Raw genomic sequence first — 26,465 nt, forward strand, 5'->3', positions numbered from 1 at the left:
GTTTTGTCTTGTTTTATTTTTTCCTCTCTTTCCTATGCTCCTCTGTTTTGTTTGTTAAATTCCTCATATCAGTGAGATCATATGATAATTGTCTTTCTCTGACTTATTTCTCTTAGCATAATACCCTCTAGTTCTATGCATGTCGTTGCAAATGGCACGATTTCAGTTTTTTGATGGCTGTGTAATATTCCATTGCCTATATATATACCACATCTTCTTTATCCATTCATCTGTTGATGGATATCTGGGCTCTTGCCATAGTTGGGCTATTGTGGACATTGCTGCTGTAAACATTGAGTTGCCCCTTTGAATCACTACATTTGTATTTTTGGGGTAAATGCCCAGTAGTGCAGTTGCTGGATAGTACAGTAGCTCTATTTTCAACTTTTTGAGGAACCTCCATACTGTTTTCCAGAGTGGCTGCACCAGCTTACATTCTCACTAACAGTGTAGGAGGGTTCCTTTTTCTCTGCATACTCCCCAACATCTGTCATTTCCTGACTTGTTAATTTTAGCTGTTCTGACTGGTGTGAGGTGGTATCTCATTGCAGTTTTGATTTGGATTTCCCTAATGCCGAGCGATGTTGAGCACTTTTTCATGTGTCTGCTGGCCATTTGGATGTCTTCTTTGTAGAAATGTCTGTTCATGTCTTCTGCCCATTTCTTGATTGGACTATTTGTTCTTTGGGTGTTGAGTTTGATAAGGCCTTTATAGATTTTGAATACTAGCCCATTATCTGATATGTTATTTGTAAATATCTTCTCCCATTCTGTCGGCTGTCTTTTGGTTTTGTTGACTGTTTTCTTTGCTGTGCAAAAGCTTTTTATCTTGATGAAGTTCCAATAGTTCATTTTTTCCATTGTTTCCCTTGCCTACATTTTTGTTCTAAATCATCTTCTTAAAACTAATTGCAAAAGAAAAAGTCAAATTAAAAAAAAAATCTTATAGAATGTTAATTAAGAATACAAAATTCTCAGTAACACAGTGCAAATATCTGAGAAAATATCATCTCTTTACAAATGTTGTATTTTGTGTTTCAATGTGTCTGTGCCTGGTTGGTGCTGTTGTTTAATCTGGTGCTTCTTAGGCAGACATGACAAATTTGATCTCCAATCAGGATAGGTCATTTGAATCTGTTTCACTGTCAGACTCCAACCCTGACACTATCCAGTCACTTGATCATACAAACCTTTTGTCCAGAAGGAGTTTTGGCAAGAGTAGAAAGAGCACAGAAAGCACGGCACTGGTGGCGGGGTCACTCAAAGTGTGCCCTACATGGATGGGATGCACTTCCCGTCTCTCCTGGTACTTCAGTAACACCTCACGTTCAAACCTTTATCATGGCACACCTAAATTTTAGCCTGGGTTTCCTTCTGGAAAATAAATATTTGTCCCTGGCTGCTCTAGCCCTTTCTCCTTTTCCTCTGAAACTAGTAAGAATGAGGAAGAACCCTCCTTCCTCTAACATTCATTCTTACTGTTTTAGAACAGAAGGGAACTTTGGAGATGATCTAACTCCCTCATTTTGTGACTGAAGCACAGAGGATGGAGAGGGCAAAATGGTGTGCCCCTGTAATTCGAGTGGCTAAGCAGGCAGTCCAGGCTTTTGAATTTCTCATTAGGGAGTCTTTCTGTCATCGGGCACTGCAAAATCTAAGAGCTTAAAAACATCATTGCCAAAATATGTGCCTATGCCTAGGTGCTCTGGGGCACAGCCACCAGCTCACAGGTGTGCTACCTGGAGGGTATTTTAACATTTCAAGAGAAGTACAGTAACATCTATCAAACACTGTGGGAACTCTTAGCTCTGGGTGGTTCTGCTTTAGTATTAGATTGAACTGTATTTCTTTCGGTGACATCCTAGTTTTGCAGAGCTGGGGTGTTGGCAGGTTATTGTGATAACAAGCAAATACCTGGTAAAAATCAATGTGAAGCAAGAATGAGGATGGCAAGGTCTGTGATCCTGTGATGTGAGAGGTTTTGCAGGGCCCAAACCCAACAGGCACCCACATGCCATTAGTAAGTAGTGGTAGTGATTGAAGAGTGGAATAAGAATATTAATTTTTCAGGGTACCTGGGTAGCTTAGTTGGTTGAGCGTCCGACTCTTGGTTTCACTCAGTCATGGCCTTGGTCATGGTGTTGGGGTCTTGGGATCAACCCCGTGTCGGGGTCCATCTTCATCGTGGAGTCTGCTTGTCCCTCTCCCTCCCCCTCTGCTTCTCTCCTCACTGGTGCATGCGCACATGCTCTTTCTCTCTCTCAAATAAATAAATAAAATCTTAGAAAAATTAGTATTTTTTTTTTTTGCAACTGTTTTATACTACATTTTCAAATGGTGCTAAGTTGCTGGGTCAAAAATAGTTATTAAGTTGTTTATACCTAACCATTAAATAAGTGAGCCTGTTAGGGATCTCTGTTGGCCTGGAGTGCCATGAGAGGCTAAGGGCTCCATAATTCGAAAGAGTTTGGGAACCTCTGACTTAGAGTATCTTCCCGGTTAAAACTTCATACTAAGAAAAAGAGAAAGGTCAACTAAGGGTGAATGAAACCAGGTACATTCAATAGTGAAGGGAAGTAGAACAATGCTCGCAAGGTTATTTCCTCACGTAGCTGACACGGTGGCTACTCCAACAGATTCCAGGCAGTGTTGCTGCCCGCCCAGCATTAGAAGAAGATAAATTATCAGGCCTCTCTGCTTCCAACACTTTTTCACCTTGAGAACCTTGATGAGGATTGTTGGGTCTTTGTCACGTGCCCTACAGCTTACATTTGGAGGTCCTGTTACTAGATTCTGGGCAGTGCGGCTTGAGGAACTGTCGTCGTAGACAGTGTCAGAATGCCCAGAGGTGACTGTAGCTCCGAAGAGGGCACTATTGTTGACATGCCTTTCTTGGATCTGCCACTGTTTTTTCTTTCTCACGCATTCCCCTAGAATCAGTTCTCTAGAAATTGTGAGTCAAGTTATTTTGATTTTTTTATTGTATCTTGCTACTTAGTAGATCCACCCAAGAATGTAGGAGAGTGAATATTGAAGAATATGTGTCGTAGGAATACATATTATCTTTAGAAAATAATCATTTTTGACATTAGGAATTTTGGAAAACAGAGGAAAGGAAAATATCGCCAATATTTCTTCCTCACAACTGCTTTTATAATTTTGAGGTAGGTAAGCCTAGGCTTTTGTTCCTAAGAATCTTTTTTTATGTAGTTGTTCATAGTGAGTATTCAGTTATGTATTTTTTTTTTTTTCCCCTTTACTTCCAGGAGGGAATGAGGCAATAATGACTTAGACCCAAGTTTTGGTCACAGATGAGGTTCAAATCTTAGCGGTGAGACATAGAGCACAGAGCTGAATTTCTGAGTATCTGTTTCCACACCTAAAAAATGAGGATGGTAAGATCTATTTTATAGTCCCTGTGAAGTTCAAATAAAATATTTGTGAAGTACTTATTACAGTGCCTGGTACATACTAAGGGCTCAGCAAATAGTATATTGTTATTAATATACCATCAACATTCTCCTTATGCCACATCGTTTCTGTGACCATATTTTTAATCACCACATGATATTCTAGCAAGTATGCATTCTTACTTGTGCAATCATTCATTTATTATTAGATTGTTAGGTTGCCTCTAAACTTGCACTGGAATAAAAAATTCTGCAGCAAGCTGTTACTCATTGCAGATTTAATAAGTGCTCACAATACACAAGGGCCTTTGCTTGGTATTGGGAGCACAGAGTCCAGAGTGGTAGTCCCTGGCCTTGAAGGGCTCACGGTCTGGTGGGGTTCGGGGGTGATGTGTACAGATAACTGGCCTGTGGTAAACACCGTCACTGTCCCAGTTACTGAGAAAGTGCAGAGGAGAGGACAAAATGTCAGACTGGAGAGCTTGGGGAAGGCAGGAGAAGGTTGTAGGAAAGGAGTTAAGTGAGTTAATGGGGATGGGGCCCATGTTATTAAGGGCTTTTTAAGCCATCACACAAAATGGGACTTTTCATTAGTGCAATGGGAATGTCAGTTTTGAGAAGAGAATTGGCATTATCCGTTTAGGTTTTATAGCCTATAGGAGGTGAATGGAAGCAGAGTTAAATTATTAAGGAGACCAGGTGGTAAGAAGTGGCCAGATTGGAAGAAATATCTCATGACATGAGCTGTCAGGTTGGATGTGAAGGTGTCAGAGAAGGCTAGGAGGTAGGCTCTCGGGTGTTAGACTGAATGATTGCAAGAGTGGAGTTGCCATTTCCAAAAACAAGGAAGGATGCAGGAGGAGCAGGTTTGGGGAGAAAATCAGAAGTTGAGTTTTGGGGGCTTATGTTTGAGATATTTATTAAACATCCAGGCAGAGATGTTCAATAGGTAATTAGATATAGGAGTCTGGAATTCCATGGGAAAGAGGTTTTTCCTGGAGTTATAAATATGGGAGGTATCGGTATATTGTATTTATAGCATGTTTTAAAAACTTGGTATAGTTATTTTACCCGTTATTACTCCTCTCATATAGAATTTTCTTTGGTATTTTCATCTTTTTGAAATCCAAATAAATTTCAGAGTCACTTTGTTAAATTTATTTTCTAAAGTATGTTGGAAATTTTACTACTACACTATATGGTAATTTGGGAAGACTTGGCATCTTTAAAAGAGATCTTTGTATTCAGCAACAATACTAGGTGTCTTCATTTCGTTTTCCTTTACCCCTTCTGGTAAGAGTTCATTCTTTTTCCCCCAAGTAGTTCACACACATTTCTTGATACTATTCCCAAGAATTGTATACTTTGCCTTGTCCTTGTTAGTAATTCCCCTTTCATTGTTATTCTGATAGTTTTTGCTCTTCTAAAGGAATTATATTGATTTATTGTCTAGTTCACTGAGCTTCTGGTACTATAAATAATATCCTACTTGATTTCTCTGATTTTTTTTCCAGATAGAATCATCATCTGCAAATAATTTTGTCTACTTCCTTTCAATATTTGTCTCATTTATGTTCTTGCCAGGAAAAGAACTCCTAAATTTAAGATAGGAGGTAACTGTGGAGGCAAGAGGCTCTACTTCTAGTCACAGCTTACAAGGTTTGTTTTGTTTTCACCTTAGGCTTATCCTAATTATTTCTTTGCTCTCTTAAAAATTTATTTCTAATGGATTTTTGGAGTATCTGGAGTTTATTTGTTTTAGATTTGTGCATTACCTCTAATAGTTGGTTTTGGTGTGAAATAGTATTTGGTTTTGCTCCTTCAAGGACTTCTTCTCTGATTCCTTGAGCACCACGGGTTTAGGGAAAGCTGTTTTCCTGCTGAATCAACATTTAACTTACGTGATTGCAGGAACAAATTAAACCTGTGGAAAGTACATAATGAAGAGATTTCAATCCCATGATTGGGTAAGGCTCTAATGAAAAATTTAAATTCAGTAGCACTCCCCTCAACCTCGAAATCCACGAACACAGTAAAAATGAATGTATACAAGTTATTTTTTTAAATGATTATATGCACATTTATAAAACAATTGGTTTTGAAAACTTATTTTCAAACTAAGGTAGTTCCACAAATTTAAAAGTTTTATTGTTTAAAAAAATCTTTCTAAAAAAATCTTTCTAAATACAAAACCAGTTTCACTTCTCATGTGGATTGCAAATCAGAAAATGATTTGCTGATGCAGCTTAGATTTCTAGAATGCTTTATCTTGAATTTTCAAGTTAACTTTCAAGTGTTATTTTCTGTTTGTCAAGTTAAGCCTCTTGTGACCTTTCTCCCTGAATGAGCAGTGGACACTATCTGAAACATTAGGACTTTGAACCGCCACGGGTAGATTCGCTGAAAAGCTTTTAATTGGCCTGCATTGCCTTGTTTAAATAGCCAAACACCTGCTAGGCAAGCCCTTGCACATGTGAGTGGCTATATGTTGCTTCCTTTAGGATTTGCAAGGCTGGAGCACAAAGACAGTGATTGTTACCCAATAAGCTGTAGTCACACACTTCTACCAATCGCCTTAGGAGGGCTGGTTACCATGGAATCCACCATCTGTTCACTCCCCGCTGGAATGTGATTATCCTTGCTGGGCTGGGAACTGGGAAGCGTGTGCTGTGTGAAATTATCTGCAATGGACTGGGTTAATGGGAAGCTGGATTTGGCTCGCTGGAAGAACAAATGAAGGGAGTTTTACTTAAACCATTTGTGACTTCTAATCAAGAGGAAAAAATTCAGCTTTTATAAGGTAAGTAACCCTAGTCCTGTGTCTCCAGTTTGTACTACATTTGGTGTGGGGCACTATCTCCATGTGGTCCAAGGAAAGGGAGCTATAAGCTCTTCTGGAACACATCTCCAGCAGTACACACTTCTCTTGTATTGAATCTGAGCAGCTTAATTATGCCTGTACAATTATATGTTGATGGAAAAATGGAGAGTTATTTTTTAATCATTTTAAATTTTTTGTGCCTGTGAAATTGTGCTATGACCTCTGAAAGGGGCAAAGAGACAATCCTTTTTAATGGTTTCTAAGAGTGAGTTATACCGATATTCTTTTTGAAATACGCCCATGGCCACAATGTGTTCTTATGCCTGTTCGTCCAATAAGAAAATGTCTCAGGTCAGGGACATTTGTAGGTTATGGTTTAATTAATGATTATTCTAGCCCACATGGCTGACCTACCACTACTAGCTCATGTTTTGAAATGCGACGTTTATGCAGTTTTATTTTGCAATGCTTTTGCACAAGTTTCAAGGGCCCTGAGCATGTGGAAACAATGTGACCGTGCTTTACCAGCAGGCATGCAGACTCAGTGATAAGGGCAGGGGCAGCGCTAGGGAGATCGCTTTCTTTTTCAAGGGCTTCCTTTGTTTTTCTGGGTTCAACGGCCCCTTAAAATGTGTGGTGCGTATTGTAAGCAGTCGAAGGAGATTTGGGTGCTAACAAATGGATGACTGACATTTTTCTATGTGGCTAAGAGGTTGGTAGCTCAAACAAGGGACTTCTCTGTCCTTTGTAAAGAAGCATTGTAAGCCCTTCCCTAAAACAGTACCCTAAAATATAAAAGTGAAAAACAAAAAGAGTGCTGTCTGTACTCCACGTACTCCTTTTGTGTTTTTCTATCTTTTAAACCATAGCACCAGAGCTCTGTGAGTCTGGCTAGGTCTGCCATTTTTATTTGATAGAGGAAGGGTTGCAAAGAAAAGCTTCGCTTATGCAGCCTGAGTCCTCCTAATTGTGCTGTTTTGCTGTCATCTTAGATATTCATGTCAGTGGGTCACCGGCTGCCTGGAGAGCTAGGAAAGGTCATTGTTAATAGGCCCTACCTTGTTTCAATTTTCTTTTTTTAATGATAGTATAAAATTAGATAACCTTGTATTGGTCAAGGACTCCTGGTCTTACTTCATGAACAGGATTTGGGGCCTGACTGCTAGTTGTGGGTTCTTGGTATTAATTGTAGTTTACTTTAAAATTCTTACCTTCTTTTGCACTTACTGATCTATATACATTATTATTTGAACTGTTTTTACTATGAAGAATCAAATTAGATACATACTAGCTCTAAAAAGCAATGTCTCAGGCACCTGGGTGGCTCAGTCGTTAAGCGTCTGCCTTCGGCTCAGGTCATGATCCCAGGGTCGGGGGATCGAGCCCCGCATCGGGCTCCCTGCTCAGCGGAGAGCCTGTCTCTCCCTATCCCTCTGCCTGCCTCTCTGCCGGCTTGTGCTGTCAAATAAAATATTTTTAAAAACTAAAATAAAAAGCAATGTCTCTCTGCTTGAAATTTTCCTTAGCATCTGTAAGAAATTTTAGGCTAATCTTATATTATTGGGGTGAAATTTTCACCCGTAAAAACACAAGCAATGTAAGTTTAGGGAGGAAATGAAATAATGGAAAAGCATCTGTATTTAGGGTGTTCATGTTGCTTTAGTTACCTTGATTCCTAAAAACCTGAAAAAGGCTTTGAGTAAATGAGTGTGTGAGCATCCATGTGCCTGGGGTGTGGTTACTTCAGCAGTTGAGGCAGGCTGGATAAATCTGTATACGTCTCAAGTTCTCTCATGTTTCTGAACTTCTTTACCATCTTTATTGTTACTGAATTAAAGTTAGAAGATTGTGTTTCCTTTAAGTGTGTATTCATGTCAGAATTTGTCCCAGCATTTTATAGATATTGGCAGGCACTTACTCATTTATTTTCACTGGTAAGCATATTTATTAATAGCACCCTTGACTGAGTTTTCCGAGTAATAAATAGTAAAGCCATGAGCACGTTCACATGTGTTGAAAAATCTCTTCTGTCAACCACGGACAAGAAACTTAGGGCTGCTCTTTCAGAAATTAGTGAATAGGACTGGACAGCCGGGACACTCCTAGAGCACTTGAGATCCCTACCAGCGTACCCGAGGGACGGGAGTGCACGGTCATAGAACTATGTGAGTTCACTTGAGGGGATATAGTTTTGGGACCTGGTGGTTCGTATTGCAGGTGGTAAAATGTTTGCTTCCATTCATAAACATTGTCAGGAGTGAGACCCACCATCATGTCTACAGTCTTGTGGTGACGAGCTCAGACTGTTCTTGGGTCTCTGCCAAGCGTTGCTTTCTGGTTCTCACTATCCTTACCTGTAGGTGCTAGATTTCTGGGATTTCTGAGCCTTCTTCCAACTTTTCAAACTGATGGTGTGGTACTTTTCAGTACAGCTTAGGATTTTACCAAATGGCAAGTTTATAATGTTTGTTAACCCTTATTCAGAGTTATTTCTTATGAAAGTATTATATAGATGATGAATCGGAGACTCTGAACAAATAGCTGGTACTGATGCAAACCCATAACAGTCTGAGTAGACAGTAAATCAACCCACCACTAGTAAAGGGCAGGCAAGTCTTTCTGCTGCTTCCTTTGACACATTATGCTGGAATGCTGCCTGACTTGACTTACATTTGAACAGGTAGACTGCAGAGCTAATAAATAGCACTGAAATGCTTACATTTTTCTTCCTGTATTTTATTGCCACATTCTTTCTAACTTCTAAACTGAGTCTGTCTCTTTGCTTTTGGAGTACAGATTTCGAATCCAATTTTTGAAGTTAATTCTTTTGGGCGGTTGTGGTCCGTGTGGCCCTTGAGCTGTCTGAAATGATGGAGCACTAGGGATTTGAAGTGAAGAAGAAACTGCAGATGCTGTCCTTGCTGATGCTGTGTTCACATGTCCTTGGTGTTGAAGCTGTTTGCATGTTACATGACATTTAAACACAGATTTACTGAAAATTGCCCTCTTTTGCCCTAACAATTCCATATTGACGGGATTTCAAGAAATGCTTAGAATTGATTGTATGCACCAGTAAAATTTTGTGTTTGTGTTAGATACAGAACTACAGGATGGGAAGCCTCTAAAGTGTGTATGTGAATGATGCAAGCTCACCCAAGAGCTATGGCTCAAATGTTGCATTTGGCAGGATGTTTCTCTGTATGAGTGTGCCTTATTTTTGATTATCAGCGGCTGTTTCTTCTGAGATGCTTCCTCTTCTGTGTTTATAACTGCTTCTCTGCTTCTGTAGAATAGAAAGGCAAACTTTGTATAAATTGGCAATGAATGGGTCTATGGAGGCTGCAGCAGGTTTTGGAGTGGTTTTGTGTAACTTGCCCATCCTCTTCTCATTCAGTTGCCACTACTTCAGGTTTAGAGGTGGCTTGATGGAGTAGTGTTGAGGGTGTCTAGCACCTTATTCTTAGAAAAGCTGCATATTTTACAAATAACCCCACTCTGAGGCTAACTGTTCTTTTGTAACAAATATGTTGAGTTACTGACTTCCCTTGTAACGAGTTTTCTTTCCTTCCCTCCTTTGCTTCCTCCTTCTCTGCTTAATCCTGTGTTCTTTTTACTTTTTCACCAGTTTTCTGGTCCTGAATTCAGATTAATAAAATCACGAGACAAGGTATATTTCCATAAGGCAAACTGATGGAATTTATTGGATTTTTTTTAGATCCCTACTATATATTTCTAGGTGTTTATTTTTACATAATTTCTCATAATTTTCACATATTGTCACCTATTTTGAGGATCTGTCAACATCATCTTGTTTTACAGCTCTCATTTTACAGAGAAGAATCAGAGACCCATAAAGATTAAGCAGCATATCCAAGGTCACAAAATTTGAGTTGCAGAAACAGCTAATGTTGAGTATTGCATGTTGAATACAAAGATACAGGGTAAAATCAACTGACTTCCTACATTGAAGCCTTATGTAAGGAATAGAACACTGGGGTGTCACTCTAAAAAGTCTCACGCGATTTTCAGTATGCTCAACGGAAGAGCAGCTTTGAACGGTGGTTCCTCAATAACCAAGGTCATGCAAAACCTAGTTTTTTTTTTTTAAGTTTAGGCATTTTATTTATTTTTATGTATTTTTTAAGATTTTATCTATTTGAGAGAGACACAGAGTGAGAGAGAAAGAGATAGAGCATGAGCAGGGTGAGGGGCAAAGGGAGAAGCAGATTCCCTGCTGAGCAGGGAGCCCGACTCAGGGCTCAGTCCTGGGACCCCGGAATCATGACCTGAGCTGAAGGCAGATGCTTAACTGACTCAGCCACCCAGGCTCCCAAAGTTTAGGCATTTTAAAAAAAGATTTATTATTTTGGGGGGGGAGGGGCAGAGGGAGAGAATCACAAGAAGACTCCCCGCTGAGCATGGAGCCTGAGGCAGGGCTTTATCTCACTACCCCAAGATCATGACCTGAGCTGAAACCAAGAGGTGGACGCTTAACCGACTGAACCACCCAGGTGCCCCAAAATTTAGGCAATTAAATGAGAACTAAAACTTTCAAGCCAACTAGATATTTATGTTTTTTAGTTTGCATGTTTTTTTCCTTATGTCTGTATCTGTAGCAGAAGTAAAGTGATGATCAGAATGTTGCTTGGTGATTGTGGAGCCCAGAGCAGATGGGGGTGGAGCACTGGGGAACGACCCCTTGACGGACAAATACAGTTCCACTTGAGGGCACACTTCTCATCTGGCTAGTGGCTAGTGTATTTCTGATGTGGGCTAATGCATCCTCTTTGAACATTGCTAGAGACATACAACCTGTGATTACTGACCTGGCCTCCCTTTTCTCAGCTTCCCACCATGCCAACCACCTGCTTCCCTTTGCCCAGGACCACGCTGCTGCCTATTGAGACATTCTTTCTCTGGTATGTTATGGTCATCAGTGTTAACCTTGCATTCACTCATCAGACATTTATTGAGCATTTAATCTCTACTGGGCAGTATTGCAGATGTGGAGGGTAGGGCACAGAACACAAAGGGAAAGGACTTTAGTGAAAAGTATATAGTAGAAGGGAGAGACAGATAATGCACAAATAAATGAAGAATGTTAATTTCAAATAGTGGCGAGTATGTGAAGACAAAAAACTGTGATGTGTTGAGGGATTTTAGGGCAGCAAACTTCAGATTGGTTAATGAGGAAATGCTTATCTGGGGAGGTCTCATAAAGCTGAGACACAAATCATAAGCAGCCAGCATGATCCAGTGGAGTGGTTGAGGGGGTCTGCTATTGTCACTTCATTCAGGAAGAAACTGAGGAAAGCCTATCAGGATCATACCATGGTTATGGTAGTTAGTTAGTATTTCAAAAGCACACTGCATGTTGTCTTTACTTTCAGGACTTACTACTGAATGTATGCTCTTTTCCAAAGTCAGAGTTTAATGGGCTAGTATTGGAAGGCATTCAGTGTAGTGGTTTAGAGCGCAAGCAGCCTAGATTTAGTTCCATCCCTCGTACTGGCTACTTGGAAGTCTCTAGGCAAGTTACTTAACCTCTCTAAACCTGTTTCCCCATTTGTTAGAACTGATGGGGTTATCGTGGATACTGAAGGAGGTAATATTCAAAACCCCTTTTAGTGCTAAAGATGATGGTGATAGCTGTGAGGTTCTTTAAGGGGCATGGGTAATAATCCCATGAATGTTGAAATATTTGCTCCTGTTTGGCAGTGAAAGCTTGGATGTACTATTAGCCTTCTCTCTATAGGGTGAATTTTTCTTTGATCTCTCCCATCATTCTCCCCCCTCACATTCATTCATTCATCTCTCACATTCATTTATTCAACACACACTTTTGTTGTTTTAAGAACTATATTGAGGTATGACTGACGTACAGAAAGCCATACATATTTGACATATATAACTTGATGAGGTTTGGAGATAAGTATACACTTGTGAACTCATCTCCACAATCTGCCATAAACGTATCTATCACTTCCAAAAGAACACTTTTTGCATGTTCATCTGCCCTTGCTAGCTTCTGGACGAAGAACTTGATTAGACGTGGTCCTTGCTCACAGGTGCTCAGTTAACAATCTGTTAACCAGGCAATTGCATTCAGTGTGCTTGGTGCCTGAGGACATGCAGGGGACAGAGGAGCAGGTAATTGACCACACAGGTGAAGTGGGCTGGGAATTCTAGTCTGAGGCGACACAAGCAGGGAGGCACGAGAGGCCTGGTAAGTGCCAGTAGCTGAGTGCAGAACTTGAGCTAAGGCAAGCTTGAGATACGAGAGTGGAGATCTTGGCTTGTGTAGAAGTTTTTACTGTATCTTGTAAAGAGTGAGGAACTTTTGAATAGCTTTAAATATTTTGAGAATAGATCTTCAGTTTTGTAGTCTTGAAAGATAACTGGCAACTTAAATGATGGAAACACTGGAAGGAATAATATCCAAGGCAGCCTAAATTCTTTTGCATCTTTATCTTCATCATCTTCTTCATCCACAGCAGACAGACTTTTTCTGTTCTTATCACCACCACAATACAGTTGTCCTATCTTACTCTTGATATTTAGATTCTACAATCATCACATAAAGTAAAACTTGCATAGAGAAAGAAAAAAAAAAGTCCTTGAGAATTTCCTTAGGAAGGCATTGCTTTGGAGATCAACTCTTTCATTGAGTTTGGCCTGGTGTGTGTTTTTTTGTTCCCGGGGTTGGAAGAGAGATTGCTACTGCTTTGGTCATGAGATGAAATATTTACTTTGCTTGCATTTAAGGGCCATTCTGCATGAAATATGAGGGAGCAGCAGGTTCATGATCTCTATCTCATGCCTACCACAGGGAACATGGGCATTTGGGTCAGGTTCCCTAAACAACTTAACCTATAACACCTGTGTTTGTGCTGCTCACCTATAGCTGTTTTCTATGTCTGCAAAGCACATTAGTTCAAGTTTAAATGCACTTACAGTACAATTACTGCTATTGCATTAGTACCAACTTTTAGTGTTTTCTATGTCAAACAATGCAAAGTGTATTCATCATCTCATTTAATGTTTAACAAACATTTGAGATGAGTGGAATTTATCCTCATTTGAACAAATTAAACTTGCTATGAGATGTATACTGTTTTCAAGTTTACTAATAGTTAAGTGATAAACGGGGATTAAAACCCAGTTCATTCTGGCTTCAATCCTATATTCTTAGCTTTTATGCTCAATTTTCTTTAATTAGAAAACCATTGCATTAACATAGGCCAAAAAAAAAAACAACCCAAAAAAACCCTCCCCCCAAACATAGGAAACTTATATACTGCAGTAGCTGAGGGGGTAGAGAAATGATTAGATCCCAAAGAAATGAAGAGAGAATTAATGAGTTTTACTGTCTTTAAGAAGCCTGTAGGTAGTTAGTAATTGTCAAAGAACATTAACAGTTATTTCAAAAAGGAAGAAACACAAATGACTAATACATGAGAAGAAAGTTTTATATAACTGGAAATATACAAAATAGATATTCTTTTATTACACTGGCAAAAATTTCCTGAATGGTTATATTTTGGATTGGCACCCTTACTTACTTCAGATGACAATGTCACTTCAGATGACAGTGTAAATTGATATAATTTTTTGGAAAACAATTTGGTAATATGTATTAATTAGAGAACATTTTGTTGCAGGGCATAGAAGAATACCCTATAATTTAAGAGAAAAGAGGGATGTATAGAAACAATAAAAAAAAGTTATCTTCTGGAACCAACTCATCTAGGCCTCCCAGGAGCCTGGAGCCAGGACAGTTACAATCTCTCTCCCGCAGACGGGCCTCTTCTGTGTGTGTGTGTGGATGGCAGAAAACAGGGCCACCCCAAATCTCAATCACACCACTTCCTAGTCCCAGTGCCCAGCAGAAACAAAGTCCCAACTACTGATGGCTTGGAGAGTGACTCTGATGGCAAAGCATTGGTCGGCACTTACCCATGATCCCATCACATGTGGCCATGGAACACAGAGGTCATTTGACTTATCTACCTACTCAGAATGTCCTGTGAAGCAGAAACTCTTTGAAAGGGGAGTAGTTAAAGCAAGCAAATATGAGAACACACCTGGTACATGTATCATTAGCACTAAAAATGTTCATGTCCTTTGATCCCACAGTCCCACTTTTAGAAATCTGCCAGTAAGTAGTAAGTTACCTAGTGATCCAGTAAATGATTTATCACATCAGATCAGGTGCTCCAGTGGAGTGGAGAGAAACCAGAAACTATGGATGTTCCACAATAGGGAAATGGCTACATGAATTACTCATGAGATCATATGTTACACAAATATTAAAAACAGTTTTCAAAAATATATAGAAAAGTGCTTACAATGAAACGTAGTATGCATACATATTGTTTACACTGTACTAAGTTACATTTTATATAATATGCAGAAAAAATACTAGAGGGAATTAACACCAAACACCAGTTACTACTAGATTTTAGAATCACTTTTGTTATTTACAACTTGTTTGTAGATTTTATTTTTTATTTTTTGAAGATTTTATTTTTAAGTAAACTCTGCACGCAAACTCCCAACCCCAAGATCAAGAGTTGCATGCTATACCAACTGAGTCAGCCAGGCACCGCTTGTCTGTAGATTTTAAATGATTAACAATGGGCTTACAGTTATCTTGAAATTAAAAAATAAACTAATATAAAATAACTGTTGAATCACAGACCTGTACCTCTGAAACAAATAATACATTATATGTTAAAAAAAAAAAAGAAGAAGATAGTAGGAAGGGAAAAATGAAGGGGAGGAAATCGGAGGTGGAGACGAACCATGAGAGACTATGGACTCTGAGAAACAAACTGAGAGTTCTAGAGGGGAGGGGGGTGGAGAGATGGGTTAGCCTGGTGATGGGTATTAAAGAGGGCACGTTTTGCATGGAGCACTGGGTGTTATACGCAAACAATGAATCATGGAACACTACATCAAAAACTAATGATGCATGGTGATTAACATAACATAATAAAATAAAAAATAAATAAATAATGTAAAAAAGATAAAAAAATAAAACGACTCAAATTATAATCTGGTAGAGAAGATAAACCTGTCCTAAGTAAGGTAATAGTAACTGACATAACCTCATATGTACTTTTGTGTTATGGATTGTGTATTAAAAACTTAAGGATGGATTTCCTAATAATTAGATTCTTTATAAGTATAATAGTGTATTCAAGAATTATTTTCCTATAACTGGTGGTATTTAAATAGAAATCAGACAAGCACTTACAAGAACTGTGGAGAAGATTCATCTGTCACGTACGAAGAGTTAGATGGCGTCTAAAATCCTTTTCAACCCCAATGTTCTGTTAGAGAAACAGGTATACTGTGGAGTGATTGTTTAAAAAAAAAAAAAAAAGTTTGATGTTAGGAGAAGATACACAAGGCAAGTAGCTTTTGTGAAAGAGATGTGAAGTTCTTATACGGGAGATGTCACAATCTGTAGGATTAAGCAGGAGGCAATGAATTTGAGTCAGATCTTGAAGGATGTGATAGTCAGGGATTGGATTATGTGATGGAAGTCATTTTAAGGTCTGCTAATGATTGATGCTAAGGCAGATTTTGGATTTGGCCATTTATGGTTAAAGGATGGTAACCAAATTGGCTGGCCAAAAGGGAGAAGCATTTTCCTTGTTCATCTTCTAGTGAGATGAGTGAAGTGGTACAAAACTTAAATTGAACAAGAGCAAAGTCAAGCCTTGTTTGTGGCCTTGACTATATTCTGAGAAGAAAACTTCAGGGTGATCAACCATGATTTTCATGTTTTGGTGGGTATGTTAAATTATGGCAGTAATATATTAACAACTATGCTATAAATTCAACCTGCTTGCTTAACTCCCAGACATTAAAATGTTTTGAAACTACACACAACTACACAGGAACCAAAGATCTTTAATTTTACGTGTGTGTGTTTGTGTGTGTGTGTGTGTTGGGGGAGGGGGTCATCTTTTTGCCAAAGGAAAGTAATACTGAAGATATGTTCTTTCTGTTCATTAGAAAAAGGTGTAGCCCCTTAAAGCATAAGCTGATCTCAGGGTTGACAGTGTAGCATTTTCTTTAAAGCTGATTTTCCCTCTTTAAAAAATTGGAATAAGCATAAAATTATTGCTGTAAAATGATCAGTAATCTAGCTTTTCTTTGATTTTTCTGCTTTCTGATTATTGTATACATTGAGTCTCTTCTGTGATGATTAACAACTTCTAGACCAATTCTGATGAGTACATCTTCAACTCATGGTCATGACCACTTTGAGAGCTCTAAGGAGTAGAGTGTTTATGACTTTGAGCTCATATAGCTTCAGCCTTCAGCTACCTGATGGAGCTACAACATTTGGCACTCCTTTTCCAAATTAGCACCCAGTCCCCCATTAGAGTTTGTCACTGCCTTTTTGTCATCGAAAATTGTCAAAGTAGTTTCTTTTCTCAGAAGAACCAGTTCTGTACCTGGTATAGTAGCTACTAGCTAATTCAATAATTTGACTACATAAAATGCACAATTGCTTTGAAAAAGGCTGTTTTAATATCTATATTTATGTAAAATGTCTAAAATCTATCCAAGCATGAAATTAGTTTGTTACATATACTTCAGTAATAAAATACTGAAACAGTGTGAACGTTGAGGCAAGAAATGGCTATATGTTGTACAGTTTTTGTTTTTAAACAACAAAAAAATTTTAGTGTTAATTGCACTCCTTTAAGACAGTGCTCAACTACCTGTCTTCCAGTAAACCTTTCTTTCCAGTTGCATTCCTCTCCTCTGAGCTCCCGAAGCACTCTGTGGTTATATCTGTCATTAACATATTTTGCAATTGGCTGTTATTTTGTCTCTCTACACAACTTGATTGATTTCCTGAGGCCAGGAACTATTTTACTCATCTTAAATCCCCAGCTTTTGGCTCCTCACAAAACCCATGCTTACACTTAGATTGTTGAACTGAATTAAAACTAATGAAAAAAATATAAAGCAATTTACCCAAATTGCCAGCGATAGTTGTGTGTTGCCATTTCAACAATTGGAAGATAAGGAGAGGTATCACCCCATAGGATTAGAAGAGTAATTGCCTCGCCTAGCTCCTGTGTCTCTACTTCTGGAAAGAGCCCTACCCCCAAAAAGAGAACTAAGCAAATCCTCCTCAAATCTCTGATGGTTCTGGATCCATTCTTGTCTCTCCGTGACTACATTGGGTGCTGCTGGATGTCATGGATTTTGTTGATCAAATTTATGCTTACTGGTGGCTAAACCCCAGCAAATGGAAAGTGCTAGATAAAGCATCTAATGGAAGGAATGAGTCTTACCCAGAAATCCTCAAAATGTTTGAAGAATCACTGGTTTTTCTGCCCATGGAATTTTAGGCACAGTTGGTTAAAAAGACCAAGATTACGTTATCTTATGTAATTGTGATGATTAGGTATCTTAGATAATGTATTGGAATTCTGGCAATACTTGGTGACAAGTCATCATAAACATCAGATTTGTAGGTTATATAATGGCACAATACTTAAATGAGTTGTCAGACCAAAGACCTTTATATCTTTTTCTTTTACAAAAAAACACAAATGTTCCACGTTTACTAACCCTTCATGTGAAGAAAAGTCTGTCAGTACATATTTAACAGATTCTTACCTAGCAGATATATTTGAAAAAATAAACAAAACCTGTCCTTTTGAGGTAAAGGTAACATTTGAGTGAGTGAGAAAGTAACTGCAACCAGCAGAGGGAAAAGTGCATTATGGACAAAACATTTTTGAAATGACTATTTGGAAATGTTTCCATTATTGTGTCATCACCAAAATAGATATAAGTGTATCATTTAAAAAAAATTTTCCTTTAAAAAAAAACTATTTCTGCATACATATTCAAACTTAAATACAAGATCTTTTTTAGCTTGTTTTAAAAATCTTTGAGATAGTTATAGTAGATTTTAGACCAAATTAAAAAAAAAATAACACTTTCTAAGACATCAAGGCAGATGGAAATATACTAGAATTTCAAGGAAAACTTTTGCATAATTGATAGATGGGATTTTTTTCTTTTTTTAAGATTTTATTTATTTGACAGAGACACAGCGAGAGAGGGAACACAAGCAGGGGGCGTGGGAGAGGGAGAAGCAGGCCTCCCACTGAGCAGGGAGCCCGATGCAGGGCCGATCCCAGGACCCTGGGACCATGACCTGAGCCGAAGGCAGACGCCCAACAACTGAGCCACCCAGGCACCTGGATAGATGGGATTTAAAAATGTGTATCATGATTTAGTAAGTGCAGCCAATGAGGTACTTCTTCCCTTTAGAACAATGAATTTTCCTCAATTAGGGGCAGTCATTAAAACCAAGTGTGGAAGTAAACCAACTTATATCTGCTCTTTCAAAGGGTTATATCACCAAATATTTAACCAAGATTTAAAAAAACAAAGCAGATTGAATCACACTGATCCCTCAAAAATAGTATTTTATCTTTACCTCATCCTACTTTTTCAATTTTTGTATTTTACAGTATGCATTTTAGTGCAGTAATACTTGTGTTTAATGCATTTAATTTATGCATATACCCATGTATCCATACACACGTGGAGGTGCAATGCCCAGTTTTCATACTGAGAGGGATGTGCCATCATAAAGTTTGGATGTCATTGTTCTAGCAAGCCCTCCTTGACCTTCCTACCCCCATGGCAGTAACAGGGCTCCATTCAGACTTGTCAGTCACCTTTCTACTTGTCTGCTCTCCCTTTGACTCCTTGGAAGGGACCATTTAATGAGATTGTATTAAGCGTCTGATCCAATGTGCAGAGGGCCTATGGAAATGAAGAGGAAAGTCATGGTCCTTGTTCTCCAGAAGCTTTGAGAATGGTAGGAAATACAAATGCTGAACAAGGACATTGCATGAACTTTCATTTAATTACAGTTGTAAATGAGCATTCAAAGGAAACCTACAGGGGATAGTGAGACCTAATCATATGAAAGACCTTAAGGCTATAGGAACTGAAAAGAATAGTGTGGTTAAAGGAAAATGAGATGCCATTGAAAGTGATGGTGCAGACTTTCTAGAAAATTCCCAGGTGCTTAGCAGCCTGCCATGTATACTATATTAAGCCCCATGTAGGGGCTCAGAAATTCCTTGTGAATAAATGGATAAAACAATTTCAGAACAAACCTCAAATTGATGGCTCAAAATTTTATTTGATCCACACAGTTTTTGAGTTTTGAAATTTTGAAAAAATTCATTCTCTAGGTTGCCACAAGTAATTCTAATTCATCTATTTCCACCTGCCTTGATGACTTAGAAAGTGTTACTATTTTTTTTTTTAGACTGGTATCCTTACCCATTTGTGTTACGTGCCTAGATGCTAAATACGTTTGCCTTTGCTCCCCTGTGTAGAGGACAAAGATTATGCCATACTCCACAGACAGTGAGCTGTTTACTAATATGAGATCATTTGAGTTCTAGTGATTAATGTACACACTGTTAGGTCTTAAAGACTATATGGATATTTTATCATCCTTAGTATAATATTGAAAATCTGTTTCAGCATTATTGGCAAAGTTCACAATACACAGATTGCTAGGTTAATAATTTGAAAATTTCAAGCAAGTAAATTTGTAATTTATCACGTACTCATTCATCAATTTAAGGCCCATATGATGGTAATTGACTGTTTTCTTTCTTTCTTTCTTTTTTTTTTTAAGTTCTCTTTTTATCCTTGATCTTCTTTCGTACCGCAGAAAAAGGTATCTGAAAGCTTACTGAAATTTGGAAGGACTAATAATCTCTTTTTCTTTCTTGGCAGTTTTATTTCTGTAATATATTCCTGAGATTGCATCAAAAAGGAAACTGCATGTTTAAGTGTGCTATTATCTGTGGGATAAAAGGGAAGAAATAAGTAGAATCGGTGATTTGCAGACAGGATGGTGTTGGTTATATTTAGGTTATCTTTTCTTTCCATATTCTGAGTTTGTCCTTTAAGAATATTTGGGCCAACACAAAAGGCTAAGCAGCTGCTGTTATACCAGGAAGCTGTGCATTAGGATCTTGAAGAAAGGAAGACAAGTAATTAAAAGAAATCTGGATGAGGCAGCTGATCAAAAAAAGAGAGAAACAAAAGCCCTCCCTCTGTTCTCCCAAGTTAGTAGCAAGTAACTGGCTGTACTTTACCCTTTATCTGACCTGCCAAGGGCAAAGCCTAAGTTTTATTTTCTTAAAGCCTCAGAGGAGCCTTTTCTGGAAGCTGCATGGCTATTTCAAAGTTGGAAAAAATAATAGGTTCCTGTGGAAATTTATGAAAAGAAAACATTTTTCTTGACTTCCTTCTCAAAACCAGTGATTGATAGAGGGAACATGGTTTGGGAACATACTTTGAAAGCAAGGTGGCAAGAAATGAGTCTAGAAAGGTAAGCGGGGGACAGAGACTTAGGCCTGTGTGTAGTTTGGATTCATTCTGAGCGCAGTGAGCCGCCACTGAGGATATCAGCCGGCAAGTGATGAATAGTTCTGCAGGCGTCAGCAACATTTACAAATCTGCCACAGATGTCTTCACCATACAGCCTGAAATCAGGTGCTTTCCCTTCCTTTGCTGCCTAACAAAACCTCACTAATCCTTCAAGATGAAGTTCAGTCTTCTCTTCTCCAGCAAAGGAGGTCGCTTTCAGATATATGGAAATGAGAGCAGGAAGCTGAAAGAGAAGTTGGTACTGGAAATGTTTTAGAATCTTCTGCATAGTGAAGGAGCTGTAGCCTTCAAGTGGGTCCGTTGTCCAGAGTAGATACTGAAGAGAGAAGAATGCAAAGGAATAGTACAGGCAGTAGAGAGTCTATAATAGGGAATTCATAAGCATGAACAAATAGATTGACCATAGCAGAGATAGGCTGGCTGAGGTTGGGTGTCATAAATTCATGGTGCAAAATGTTCTAGTTGCAGTAATTTTTTTATTGTGGTAAAATATACATAACATAAAATTTACAATTTTTGCTGTTTTAAAAATTTTTTTTTTAAAGATTTTATTTATTTGACAGACACAGCGAGAGAGGGAACACAAGCAGAGGGAGTGGGAGAGGGAGAAGCAGGCTTCCCGCTGAGCAGGGAGCCCGATGTAGGGCTCGATCCCCAGGACTCTGGGATCATGACCTGAGCTGAAGGCAGACGCCCAATGACCAAGCCACCCAGGTGCCCCCATTTTTGCTGTTTTTAAGTGTACAGTCAGTTCTGTGGCATTAATACATTCACATTGTTCTACCACCATCACCATCAGCCATCTCTAGAACTTTTCATTTTCCCTAACTGAAATTTTAGATCCATTAAAAGAGTTGCAACAGTATTTTGTTCACACAAAATGGCAGCCTCAGCACCAGAACCCTGTGGGTAGACATTGTTGCGGTGCACACTGGGGAAAGAGCTGCAGTGAAGGACAAGCAACTGCCAAAGAAAGCATTTGTAAAGAGTGACTCTGTTGTGAGGTGGGTGAGGCAGGAGGACTGTGATAGGGATTGAGCAGAGAAGAGAAACCGATATCTAGTGTGTGTCCAGCATCATATTAAGTGCTGTGTAGATGTTCTCTAAATGAAGCTATTATGAGAGCTAAAGAATAGGTTAAGTTTAGGAAAGGGAGGAATCTAGGTGGCGGCAAGATGAGGACTGCAGAATTTGAAATCTCAGAATTAACTTGTTGCTGAAGTGAATGTGATTTATTCAAGGAAATACACAGCTCTTTCATGTAGGGTGGTCACTTGGCATTGATCAGGTGGAACCCAAAGAAGCTGTGCAAAAATAATGGTCATAATTAAAAAAGAAACACTATATTTATCAATTAACTTTGTTTCTCCTTTGAATTTAGATAATACCAACTACCTGGGATTAGGATAAAGGCTAAATGAGATAAAAAAAGCATGCCAGGGGGCACTTGGGTGGCAAGGTTGGTCTAGAGTCCGACTCTTGGTTTCTGCTCAAGTCATGATCTCAGGGTCATGAAACTGAGGCCCACTTGGGCTCTGTGCTCAGCAGGGAGTCCGCTTAAGATTCTCTCTCCCTCTCCGTCCTGCTCATATTTGCATGCTCACAAGCTCTCTCTCAAATAAATAAATCTTTATTTTATTTTTTTAAAGATTTATTTATTTGTCAGAGAGACAGAGAGAACACAAGCAGGGGGAGCGGCAGGCAGAGGGAGAAGCAGGCTCCCTGCTGAGCAAGGAGTCGGATGCGCAACTCAATCCCAGACCCTGGGATCATGACCTGAGCTGAAGGCAGATGCTTAACCGACTGAGCCACCTGGGCGCCCCTCTCTCAAAAAATAAATCTTTAAACGGAAAAAAAAAAAAAGAATGCCAGATGTGGAGGTGGACTGTAATGGGGGGAAATGCCGAAAGAGAGACATATCACCAACTTAAAGTGCATTTACTACTGAGCTGTGTATGCGAACATGTGAAATGAGTGGTGTGATGGAGGAAATCCATACTGATAAAATCAGACAGGCTATAAATTGGGGTATGGAATCCAATTCCATAATTTAGGTTAGAGAAAAGTCTTTTTATTCTCTAGGATTGTCTATTTTTATTAGAGAATTATTAAACTCAGATGACATTTCAGGTACAATGTTTCTTCTATATACCTAAAATATACAAGTATCCCTATCCACATGCCATAAGAAAGATATGTAGCTTTCCATGGGCTTCCAAAGTAGAAGAGTAATGGAATTGTATTAGAACCCATAATGGACAGTAATGTAATCTAGAATTATATTATCATCCATCCAGAAACTCTGGTCGGAGGGGTACTGTCTATGTGGTTGGGACTCTAATCATCTAACTGTGGAATTAATATAAAACATTTATGTTAAATATTTTTAAAAAAGAATAAAGATTCAGGGATAGTAGGCTTGCTTTGAAGATCCCTATAAAAATAATTTGGTACAAAAATATTTAAGCAACAACATTTACCTGGCACATATTCAAAAATTTGTAGGTCTTACTTCATTAAGGCTCAGACATGCAAAATGGAAATTATGCATTGGTTGGTTGGCTTTTTAAACTAAAATGTGTTTTTTTAGGCCAACAAGGGAATCATTTTAACATCAAATTGTTATTTGATTTTATTAGATTGTTAATAGAAGACTAAAGAGTGCAAAATGGGTTAAGATTCAGATTGGTTTTGTTCTGTGAAATTGGAGGTTGCCTCTCAGTTAAATAACATTGGAGAATAAGTATGAGAATTTACTCTTTAGTTGATAATTGAAAGTCACAAGTATTTATTTTTTCCTACTCCTTGTATCTAAACAAGGTTAAATACTAGCATTCACTTGGTATAACTGTCCTGTTATTTATTTCCAAAATAAGTTTATTAGTAAATAATTATTAAAGCCACCTTTGCCATTAGTATGTGGAAGTTTTCAATTATATGACAGATGATGTGCTGGGTAGCTTTAAATAAAAATGCCAGCCAGACAACTTAATCCACCACCTTTTAAAAAACATTGTAGATAAATTTTGTTCAGGAAGCACAAGTTGCATGGTAAAATTTTTGTTTTAGATCATTTCCATTAGAAATAGTAAGCTATTGAAAGGAATAGAAGTAACCTTTAACACAAAAAGCAAGCTAAGGTCAATATAATGAAAAAATAAGTGGTTATGAAATATCATGTGAATGTGGGGCAGGATTTCTAAGTCCTTATTCAACAATTTGTGAGGAATAACCTCTCTTTCTAAGGAGGAGATGCATAAGAGCAGAGGGCCAGCCCGTTAAGTCCTCAGGACACAGGGTATTTTGTGAATAGCTGTAAGTTGTTTAGCATTGACTTTAGGTATTTTCAGGGCTGATATCTCTAACAAATAATCTTACTAAATTAACGAAGTTGCCATACATTTATTTGAAAGGTTCTTTTAAATATACTATTGTAAACTTCAGTGTTCCCAAATGGACTTTATGTGGGGAACTAATTAAGTCACTTCTGAATTTAAGATTTTTTTAAATCATAGGAAACAGATAAAATGAACCAGTGATTATCTTTACTATTAATGGGAAAGGCAATGAATGTACCCAAAATAATGGTTTTGGGTTTACACTAAGACAGATCATCCATTTCATAGCCTGTTGCTTTTATTTACTTCTTAATTTTTAAAATTAAGGAATAATTTATATACAACAAAATTCACCCTCCTTAGGGTAGAATTCTGAGTTTTGACAATTGCATATGGTCATGTAACCACCACCACAATAAGTGACTTTTTTTTAAAGAAAAAATGTATTTATCTTGCCCTTTTGTAATCAATCAGTCCCTCTCCACATCACCAGCTACTTCAGATTTATTTTCTGCCCTATAGGCTTCTCTTTTCCAGAATGTCATATAGAATTATATATATGTAGCCTTTTAAGTTGGCTTCTTTCTTTTTATGTTTCAAGTTTTTATAATGTAATATTGGTTTCAGGAGTAGAATTTAGTGATTCATCACTTAGATATAACACCCAGTGCTCATCACAAGTGCCTTCCTTAATACCCATCACCCATTTAGCCCATTCCCCCCCAGCTCCCCTCCAGCAACCCTCAATTTGTTCTCTGTCATTAAGAGTCCATTTTATGGTTTGCCTCCCTTTTTTTTTTTTAATCCCCCTTCCCTATGATCATCTGTTTTATTTCTTAAATTCCACTTACGAGTGAAATCCTATGGTACTTGTCTTTCTCGGACTTATTTCGCTTAGCATAATACATTCTAGCTCTATCCACATTGTTGCAAATGGCAAGATTTCATTCTTTTTGATGGCTGAATAATATTCCACATATATATGTATATATGTGTATACACACACACACAGCCCACATCTTTTGCGGGGGGAGGGATAGAGGGAGACAAAGAGAATCTTAAGCCGGCTCCATGCCCAGGGTGGAGCCCGAGGTGGAGCTGGATCTCACAACCCTGAGATCATGACCTGACCTGAAACTGAGAGTCAGACACTTAACCGACTGAGCCACCCAGGGGCCCCATACCACATCTTCTTTATCCATTTATCAGTTGATGGACAGTTGGGCTCTTTCTATAATTTGGCTATTGTTGATAACTCTGCTATAAGCATCGGGGTGCATGTGCCCCTTTGAATCAGTATTTTTGTATCCTTTGGGTAAGTACCTAGTTGTGCAATTGCTGGGTCATAAGGTAGTTCTATTTTTATGAGTTGGCTTCTTTCTAATGCACAAGTGAGTGTCCTTAGTTGATTCCTTCTTATTGCTCAGTGTTATGCCATTGCATGGATTTACCAGTTTGCTTATCCATTCACTAATTGAAGGATGAATGGGTGTTACCAGCTTTTGGTGACTATGAATAAAAGCCCCTGTAAACATTCCTATACAGATTTTTGTGTGAATGTAAGTATTCATTTCACTTGGTTAAGTACCTTGGAGTGTGATTGCTGGGGCATATGGAAGTGCATGTTTAACTTTGTAAGAAACTTCCCTGGCTACTATTGGGTAGCTTAGAATTTAGTACAAGTTTGTGGTAGATGCTGAATATAATCACAGATTACCACTTGTGGACAATGAGAGTTGATAATAGTTATACTTTATTTTAATTATCACTTACTAGAGGCAAATCATGTTTTGGTTTTCTGCCTTTCATCTATAAAAATTCAAAAGCGATTCCATTATATCTTAATTTATTGTACAAAAGTGAATTTAATTTTTTAAAGGTTGTCATTTTACTAGCGTTATGGCCAAAATTTTTAACCTCTTAAACCTTGTTTTGGGGCACCTGGGTGGCTTAGTCGTTAAGCGTCTGCCTTCGGCTCAGGTCATGATCCCAGGATCCTGGGATCGAGCCCTGCATTGGGCTCCCTGCTCAGCGGGAAGCCTGCTTCTCCCTCTCCCACTCCCCCTGCTTGTGTTCCCTCTCTCGCTGTGTCTCTCTCTGTCAAATAAATAAATAAAATCTTTAAAAAAACAAAAAAACCCTTGTTTTCTCTTCTACAAAATGGGAATTACTATTTCCTACCTTACCTGTATTATTCCTTTTACAGAAGATTCTGTAAAATAGTGATAAATTATTAATACCTTGCAGTGAGGATTTAATGAAATGCTGCATGGAAAGTGCCTAGCAGTACCTGGCACAAAGTAAATGTTAACTATAAAAAAAAGAAAAGCTATTTATTTGTTTGGAAACCAAACCTGAATTTATAATTTAAACGTTGCTATCAAAGCTCAGAAAGCACAGAAGTTGGGGCATTTTTATGACAGGGAA

General features: G+C 38.3%; 1 protein-coding gene across 5 annotated transcripts in view; it reads left to right on the top strand.

The window, feature by feature from the left end:
- The window catches only part of FGD4 (FYVE, RhoGEF and PH domain containing 4), a 208,875-nt gene that overhangs the window by 86,382 nt on the left and 96,028 nt on the right, over positions 1-26,465 (top strand). Inside the window, exons 1-2 of one of the 5 annotated variants that reach the window (XM_032432827.1) lie at positions 4,530-5,069; positions 5,990-6,210. The exons of 3 other annotated variants lie outside the window; for them this stretch is intronic. The gene's annotated coding sequence lies outside the window, so the exon portion shown is untranslated. Of the gene's footprint in view, positions 1-4,529; positions 5,070-5,608; positions 6,211-26,465 lie in introns of those variants that run through there. One more of the 5 variants, XM_032432826.1, reaches the window with a different exon arrangement.

This window comes from Phoca vitulina, unplaced genomic scaffold (assembly GCF_004348235.1).
Source record: "Phoca vitulina isolate PV1807 unplaced genomic scaffold, GSC_HSeal_1.0 scaffold49, whole genome shotgun sequence".
Lineage (NCBI taxonomy): Eukaryota > Metazoa > Chordata > Mammalia > Carnivora > Phocidae > Phoca > Phoca vitulina.